A 6933-nucleotide genomic window follows, 5' to 3' on the forward strand; every position below is an offset into this window, starting at 1 on the left:
TATTATGACATTATGCAAGATACGCCCATTTTCATGGATCTTTATTTGACTCCTTGAAAGATAGACCTTTCTCTCCACTTTTCAATTAGTCCCAAGGCATTAGATGCGTATCTGTCCACAATCTAGTTTACCAATCATTTTATCTTATACGCTGTAAGCAATCTTGGGTCACACTTCCAGTGTTCTATCCTTGTCTCCTCAGCCATAATAACCCTATTTACCTTTTACCCTGCAACAGCAGTCAATGTAAGCAGTGGGTAAAACTTGGTTGTTTGTTGTTCAGATATGAAATGTACAAGCCTGACAAAAAAATAGACCCATCCTGAAAAATAACTCACTTGAAACATACTATACCTCCATAAGAACAGCAATTCAATTTTTATTTGTATTCTTTTGTCTTAGAGTGGAAGTCAACCTTGAACATTTCTTAACGATAATATGTTATATGTGACCTCACTAGGCTAAACATAACATTCTGATTAATATTACATTGTGGAATAACAGTTGTGAAGCAAAATACAGACATTTTTATCCATCTCAAGGGGCGGCCATTTTGACACTTGCTGTAGACTTAAGATTACATAAATGTTGCTCAGGGCTCAGAAAATGACCAATCACAGCTCAGCTTCAGAAAGTTCAGCTTAAAAAAAAACAGGTGAGCTGTGATTGGCCGTTGTCTGAGCCTGCGCAATATTGGAGTCATCTTCAGTCGACAGCAAGTGACAAAATGGCCGCCCCCTCAGATGGATGAAAACGGCTGGATTTTGCTGCTTAACTCGTATTCCACTAACAGAATATTAACCACAATACCATATTTTGACCAGTGGGGCTGCATAGATAGAACATATTATTGTCAAAAAAAAATGTGGTTGACTTCCCCTGCTCTGGCTGTAGCTATAATACCCTACAGGAGTGATGATACATGAACACAATTCCAAAATTGAATGAGACATTCCTAGCTGCTTTGCTTGCCTTTGAGGAAACCACAGCTGTCTACCAGGCATGTGTTTCGAAATCCTTGACAGTGATAATGTAATGATGAGAACATTACACATCATGGATAAATGAAATATGCGCTCTTCCAAACCTCTGCACGTATGTTTTACTAAAATTAAAATTGTCAAGACAATTCCTGCAATTTGGGCGTTTTATTCTAACCTTCTATCATTTTTTTCTCTATGACTATCATAATGTCAACAGAAATAAACAAATGGAATTCCCGGGGTAAAGTAAGAATAGAAAATTCTGGATGTCCTCCATAGTTGTCTTTTAACAAATTTTGGGAAGGTTAACATCCCTGCGACCCACTTGAAAATATCCACCGCTTTATTATGTTGAAGTCCAAAAGAAGAACCAAAACAAGAGAAATCCAGAACGTTGACATTTTTTAAGATCCGTAATTAATTGGACCTTGACAGGGAACAGAAAGTGGAGGAAAACATTTTTGCTTATTAACTTTAGTCACCCAAATGAAGAGGAACTTCTTTGTATCTTTGCATATTGTTAGTATAGCAGACCCCGCTTTTCATGCCCAAATTAAATAAATAAATAAAAATAGTGTCTGATGTTAGTCTGAGTATATGTAGTGTACCGCTAAGAATTGGAAGATGGACCGTAACCGGCCCCCAGGCCAAAGTTTGGGAACCCTATTCTGAATAATTGATAAAATTAAAACATGGGAAACATTTTGATTGAATTAAGGATTGACCTCGAGGCTTACTCAAAGGTGTTGAAAAGAAATATTTAAAACATATTTCAGCAAATATATATATATATATATATATATATATATATATATATATGACTGTCCTTGATATTTCTGTGATGTAAGGTGCAGGTTTAGCTGACAAATTGGTGAGCAGACAATGCTATTTGTCATCATGCATTCACTATTTCTTTAAAAGTTCTTTTATATGCTAATCCTTTGAGTGCTGCTTCATGGCAGGCTTCTAAATTTAGCAAGGAAACATCCATTATTTTAATATTTTATTAAACTAGCCCTGAAAATCAACTGGAACTTCAAATGGAGTGCTTTGGAAAAGTGACGACAGATCCCCTCGGTCACTGTTGTATGTCTTCCAGAACGTGCAAGTCTACATTTGTCACTTCTTTTTGATTTATTTCCACATATAGTCAAGGGTCGCTCCCAAAACAAAGCGTGGCCATATTTCCAAACCTTCTGCACTCTGACACATGTGGTCTAGGAAAGAAAAAAAAATGGCTCGGTCGTTGCCTGCCGGCTCCCTCACACACACTGGCTCCATTCTTCCAGGCCATGAATTGGAAAGGGGTGGGGGGGTGGTCGACCTTTTTAAGCCTATGGTAAAGAGTGTATTGGTGCAGACATGAGTTCAGCTGGAAAGTTGGAATGAATGTATGTGCGTGTAAATTTGTGCAAGGCCTGCAGCTGAGTGTGTTTTATGTATTTGAAAGAAGTCTGAGGGCACAGCTGGGTTCCATGCATTTGAGGGCTAATGTGTGCATGCGTTTGCCGCATGTGACACAGAGAGGGAGTAGAAGACCTACAGAGACAGCATGTCAGGATGTGTGCAGGAGTATTCAGGCAGATGACCCCATGCACCCCTTCTGTTACATACACACACATTCAAACCAATGCCTCCGCCCACCCTGTAGCCCCATCCACCCACATCTTCACCCGCCAATGGTCTGGCCGGTACACCGTGTTCTCACCAAGCGTGGCCTGTCATCTCCCTACACAGGAAGAACAGCAAATACAAACTTCCCAAGGTGCTTGTTAAAGTTAAAATAAAGGTTTGGTTATCGGAGCTGTGCCACATCCCATAAAATATTTGATCTGTGAAGACTTTCAGTCACTTGCTGATAAAACTTGACTATGCTTTAGTTTATAGTGATTTGTAAAGGGTAAGTCAAGTCAAAAATTTTCTTCACTTTGGCATTCTGATTAATACTGCTTTTGTGATATATGAATTAAGCAGCAAAATTCATAGGGGGCGGCCATTTTGTCCCTTGCTGTCAACACAGTAGCTCTGAGCTCAGGTAATCATGGCTCACCTGTTTTCTGGATTTGCTCATGTGACATTTGCAAGCTGAGCATTGATTAGTCTTTGTCTGAGCCCTGAGCAACTGTGATGTCATTTTCAATCAACAGCAAGTGACAAAATGGTCGCCCCCATCGATGGAAAAAAAAACAGGTGAATTTTGCTGCTTAATTCATAATTGAATTAAGCAACAAAATCCACCTGTTTGTGGAATAATTAATTGTGGAATATACCACAATTAAGCGCAATATTAATCAGAATACCATGTTTTATTCATCACTACCGCATAGAACATATTGTAAAGAAAATTGTTGACTTGACTTCCCTTTTAACAACCCTAAAAAATGGTATATTTTGTATTGTGTTCACAATTGTTGCGTCTTTACCTTTTCACAAAGATAATCATTATGATGATGACGATGATTATGCAGAGTATCCAGCTGAGATAGGCTCCAGCAACCCCCGCGACCCTGATGAGGAGTAAGCGGTTCAGAACATTGGTGGATGGATAGAAAAAGGTTGGGGAATCCAGGTCCAGAAAGTAAAAACCCTGAAACAGTTTGGCTTTCACCACAGGTGGATCGAACCAACAGGTGAAGACGAGCATGTTTACCTGTCAGATGAGTTGAAGCGCGAAAGTTTTGTTTTTTTTTACTTTCTGGACCTGCATCCTTTAACCCTGGTGTCGAATGTTAACCATTAAAAAGCATAACATAAAACTAAACAGAAACATATTTTTTGAAAGTTGTACTAATTAAAAGGTAAATTTGATTACATATTGTACTATATTGTTTATCTTTTACAATGAACAACTTGTAACTTCCATGGCAATTAAATTAACTATACTAACAAAAATTAAATAATGTAAATGAAATTTATTTTTTCTGTATATACTGTATATGTAAATCTATTTTAAGAACAGGATACATAGTATAAAGTCAATGATAAGTAAAGTGTTTCATTCGTCTTTGTCGTATGATGTAATGGGTGTACAAATCTTTACCCTTTGACTCTCGTTAAGTTTAAAATGGGCAATAGTTACTCTTTAATGCAATAGATAGGACCAAGGTGGGGTGCAACATTCTCAAGTTGGCCATTGGCTGTCGGCTGTGACGTTGGCTCCGTAATGGGAGGGTCATTTTATATAAACAACTCAGTTTAGAATTTTGGCCAGTCCACGATGTACTCTGTCTTTTTCCCAAAGTTGGCTGGGATAGCTCACCTGCAACCTTATTGATGATGAATGATGTAGAAGCTGTATGGACAGCACTGTGAATAAGTCTGTCAGGTCTGAAATCCCCTGGAAATAAGCACAATGACTGGAATGAATCATTTTGCTTTGACAAATTTGAGGCAACAAACAGGAATAATTGTAATAATAATTGACAGGTGTTGAAAAACACATCAGGAAGTGGGTGATATCTTTCCCTTCTACCTGGTGTCACTTCAGAATTAGAAATTTCTGAAAGCTGTCATGACAAAGAAAGAGAGGGAAAAAAGAAGAAAGTGAAAAAACAAGGTTATTTTATCTCCCCTTTTCTGTAAAACTCGGTTACGCATTCCAACATTACCATGTCGAAACCCTAAACCTCAATTCTTTTCCCTACTTGCGCCATAAGGCCTGAAATCATAGAGAAATAACAGCAGCTCACCTTTGCGCCAGCCTAAGGCACAGAGCGAGATCTCCCGCCTTGCATTTCGTACTTTGTAGCCTTTGCCAAAGTCTGCCACTCCAAATATCTTCCTAACCTGCCTCCTTATGGCCGCAGCGCTCACAAGGCACGGACCATCAAGTCACGCCATCTGCTTCAGCGGTACATGCGGTGGAAGCTTCCTACTTACGTCAGTCTTCTTCCTCCCTCCAGCAAATCTTTTCTCCTTCCTTCACCCTCTCTTACTCCCATGTCCTCATACTCTTATTTTTCTACTTGAAATTAAATCCTCCCGATAATTTTCAAGGGATGAAGAGTTGGATTTCTCAACTCCCGTTGCCACGACAACCATAGCCAACTTTGGATATGGGAAGGAGAGCAGGGTGAGCCAGCTATACCACATGTAACATTCTTTCCTGTCTGTACACATGATGTACATATGTTGTTTGCAGCTTCTTATCAGGCCGTCACAGCGTTCCCTGTAAAGCGCAGACTTGATGACATATTTTACAGTGAAACGACAGAGAGAGGCATGCAGGGAGATTGTTTGGGGGTGGTTGGAGGGGAGAGAAAAAAAAAAAAAACTACTGACACCTCAGACTCCACTTCACAGCTAGTGAAGGAAGAAAGTGAGCAAGCCGCTAAGCCTTTCCTCCCCGCAGCCGCCTGCAAAGTGGAGATATTACCGTTCACATTTGGACGGACGTGTGGATCCCATGTGGTGTGTGCGTGTGTGTTTATCTTTTTTGCAAATGTCTATCAAGAAAAACCTTTGCACTTTTCAGTAGTTTGCTTGAGGTCAGAATTCTTTGTGATTTTGTTAAACATACCAAAATAAATGGAATTCTCTCTTGTAAAGGTTGTGCAGACTATACGAGTAGTCGACTTTACTGCTCCACATTGACATTTTTGGCTTTAGGAGGAGGGAGGGAGGCACAGGAGCTTGCAGCAACAGATGAGTTTGCTGAATGAAAAATATATAAGGGAATTTGAAATTCCACCCTCAAAAGGAAAAAAAATAATAATAATCTAATTTTTCCATGTTTTATTAAAATGACCCGATTTGATGGGAAGAAAAAAAGAAAAGAAAGGCTCAACGGGTACGTTTATTATCTCTTTTTGAGTTTTAATTCATTGTACATTCCAAAACATAAATCTTTGAACCAATAAAGTTGTGCGTATGGATCGAGTTTTATTTCTTTTGGCATTTTGCTGAACCAAGGTTGTTTTAAATAAAACGAAATAACTAAAACTAAAATAAAAAAAAATAAAAAATAAAAAACTTGTGTTAACAAAATAAAATACAAACGAAAATGCTTTTTAATAAAACTAACTGAAACTACATTTTACGTTTACAAAACTAAAACAAATGATTATTATAGTGAAAATGTTCTTTGTTTTCATCTTTGGTATAATTCATTTTATACATTGACCCTTTAGGGTTGATTTTAAATGTGAGTGAGGTATATTTATTTAGATATTAACCGGTATAAGTATAAAGTATAAAGACCTTTCTATCTATTAGAGTATGGACAATTTCAAAATCAATTAAAAACATCAGTGATCCTTCACAAAAACATCTATTAGTGTCTGTATCTTTCTAATTTTCTTATTAATTTTGCAGGTAAAGTCCAAAAGCCAGAGACTTACGTCAGCAATATCCGCGCCGACGCACAATGACGTCAGTTTGGAAAAGTGGAGTGGAATTCATTTGAACAAGTGCTGTCCTTTCTTGTGTTCAAAGGAAGCATCTTTTCGTTTCTCCTTCACCCAATGACAGAGATGGGAAAACCAGGTCAAAAAAGTCAAAACCCTGCCAGAATTTGACTTTAGGCACAGGTGCTTCTTGTAATGACCTCGTTAACTGCAGGCTGATTCCAAGCACCTGTAGCTAAAGCCAAACTGTGGCAGGGTTTTTAACTTTCTGGACCTGGATTTCCCATCTCTGCCCAATGAAGTCATCCAACAAAGGTTAAGGGATGGTGGCACAAAGGTTAGGCAATTTGATTTTGAATTTGAGGCCCAATGTTGTTGTTGTTTTTATTGTTTTGTGTGTGGCTTTGTCTCATGTCTATTGTGCAATTTTCTGCCACCTGTCTTTACCAGGACTTCCTGTGAGACGAGTTATTGTAACTCACTGTGATCTTTGCTGATTAAATAAACGTATGAAATAAAATGTTGTGATTTTGCCAAGTAATTACTGTAACATGAAACGTGCTCTTTGACACAAAACTCCAATTCCATTCCCGGTGTCCGATTCC

The 6933-nt window shown here is 38.4% G+C and overlaps 1 long non-coding RNA gene across 1 annotated transcript; it reads right to left on the bottom strand.

Annotated features, from left to right (window-relative positions):
* Positions 1 to 2061: 2061 nt before the first annotated feature.
* On the bottom strand, positions 2062 to 6473 carry LOC144027412 (uncharacterized). The gene is made up of 4 exons (XR_013285459.1): positions 6323 to 6473; positions 4243 to 4320; positions 3407 to 3490; positions 2062 to 2712 (listed from the first exon to the last, which is right to left on the bottom strand). It is a non-coding gene; the product is annotated as an uncharacterized LOC144027412 (long non-coding RNA).
* Between the last annotated feature and the right edge of the window lie 460 nt (positions 6474 to 6933).

This window comes from Festucalex cinctus, chromosome 10 (assembly GCF_051991245.1).
Source record: "Festucalex cinctus isolate MCC-2025b chromosome 10, RoL_Fcin_1.0, whole genome shotgun sequence".
NCBI lineage: Eukaryota > Metazoa > Chordata > Actinopteri > Syngnathiformes > Syngnathidae > Festucalex > Festucalex cinctus.